Source organism: Tachyglossus aculeatus, chromosome 4 (genome assembly GCF_015852505.1).
Source record: "Tachyglossus aculeatus isolate mTacAcu1 chromosome 4, mTacAcu1.pri, whole genome shotgun sequence".
In the NCBI taxonomy this organism is placed as follows: domain Eukaryota; kingdom Metazoa; phylum Chordata; class Mammalia; order Monotremata; family Tachyglossidae; genus Tachyglossus; species Tachyglossus aculeatus.
In genome coordinates, this window is record NC_052069.1 from 133,701,770 (window position 1) to 133,703,955 (window position 2,186).

The following is a 2,186-nucleotide window of genomic DNA, read 5'->3' on the forward strand; positions in this document are numbered from 1 at the left end:
CTCCCCATCTCACAAGCCGGTAACCTTGGTGCTGTCCCGGTCTCATCTCTCACATTCAACCCACGGACCCAATCAATCCGTCACCAAATCCTGTGGGTTCTACCCTCACGGTTTCACTAAAATCCACCTTTCCTCTCCAACCCAAACGGCTGTTCCGCTGATCCAAGCACTTATCCCAACCTGCCCAGACTACTGCATCAGCCTCATTCATTCATTCAATCGTATTTATTGAGCACTTACTGTGTGCAGAGCACTGTACTAAGCGCTTGGGAAGTACAAGTTGGCAACTGTGCTGCCCGGCTCGTTTTCATCAAAAAATGTCCAGTCGGTGACTCCCCGTTAATAATGACGGTACTTGTTAAGCGTTTACTATGCGCAAAGCACTGTTCTAAGCGCTGGGGGGGATACAAGGTGATCAGGTTGTCCCACGTGGAGCTCACAGTCTTAATCCCCATTTTACAGGTGAGGGAACTGCGGCCCAGAGAAGTGAAGTGACTTGCCCAAAGTCACACAGCTGCCAAGTGACAGAGCCGGGATTAGAAGCCATCTCTGGGCACTTTAGGGGGCCCCAGAAAGCAGGCCCTTCTGCTCTGATGTGGGTACTTGGTGGACGCACTTGTCAGCCGTGTGACTTTGGGCAAGTCGCTTCACTTCTCTGGGCCTCAGTGACCTCCTCTGTAAAATGGGGATGAAGGCTGTGAGCCCCACGTGGGACAACCTGATCACCTTGTAAATTCCCCAGCGCTTAGAACAGTGCTTTGCACATAGTAAGCGCTTAATAAATGCCATCATCATTATTATTATTAGAACCCATGACCTCAGACTCCCAAACCCGTGCTCTTTCCACTGAGCCACGCTGCTTCTCTAAGACCATTCCTCAAGACCATCCAGTTCTTGCCTCACCTCTGCAACCAAGAGAAACTCTCCTTAGTATTGGCTTTTAACACGATCATCTCTCCGCCGTCCTAAAAGAACCACAACCCTCCTCTGACCACGAGACTCCTTCCAGTGATCGCCCCATCTCCCTCTTCCCATTCCTCTCCAAACTCCTTAAGCGGGCTGTCTACACTCAGTCATTCATTCATTCAATCGTATTTATTGATCACTTACTGTGTGCAGAGCACCGTGCTAAGCGCTTGGGAAGTACAAGTTGGCAACATATAGAGACGGTCCCTACCCAACAGTGGGTTCACAGTCTAAAAGGCTCCCAGTCTCTTTTGTGGGCTCCTCCTCTGCCTCCCACCCTTTAACTGTGGAGGATCCCTCAAGGTTCAGTTCTGGGTCCCCTGCTAATCTCCATCTACACCCACTCCCTTGGAGATCTCATTCGCTCCCAGGGTTTCAACTACCATCTCTATGCGGAGGATGCCCGAATCTACATCTCCGGCCCTGATCATCATCATCATCATCAATCGTATTTATTGAGCGCTTACTATGTGCAGAGCACTGTACTAAGCGCTTGGGAAGTACAAATTGGCAACACATAGAGACAGTCCCTACCCAACAGTGGGCTCACAGTCCTTCTCTGCAGCCTCGTGTTTCCTCCTGCCTTCGGGACTTCTCTACTGGAATGTCTCGCCGACACGGGAAGCTTAACAAAACAGAACTTCTCTTCCCACTCAAACCCTGTCCTCCCCCCGACATTCCCACCACAGCATCTAGCCCCACCACCCTTCCTGTCTCAAAAGCCCCGTAACCTTGGCGTTGTCCTTGACTCATCTCTCTCATTCAAACCGCGCATTCAATCTGTCACCAGATCCTTTGCGACATCAGAATCGGAATCAGAACGGAATCACTTCTTTTACGGTATTTGTTAATCATCATCATCATCAGTCGTATTTATTGAGCGCTTACTATGTGCAGAGCACTGTGCTAAGCGCTTGGGAAGTACAAATTGGCAACATATAGAGACGGTCCCTACCCAACAGTGGGCTCACAGTCTAAAGGGGGGTGGGGGGGAGTAAGTTAGTCACTTACTATGTGTACTAAGTGCCAGCTCATCAGGTTGGACCCAGTCCCTGACCTGCATAGGGCTCTCAGTCATAATACCCATTCTACAGAGGAGATAACTGAGGCACTGAGAAGTGCAGCGCCTTGCTCGAGGTCACCCGGCAGACAAGTGGCGGGGCCGGGATTAGAACCCAGACCCGCGCCCTCTCTCTCTCCACTAGGCCCCGCTGCTTCTC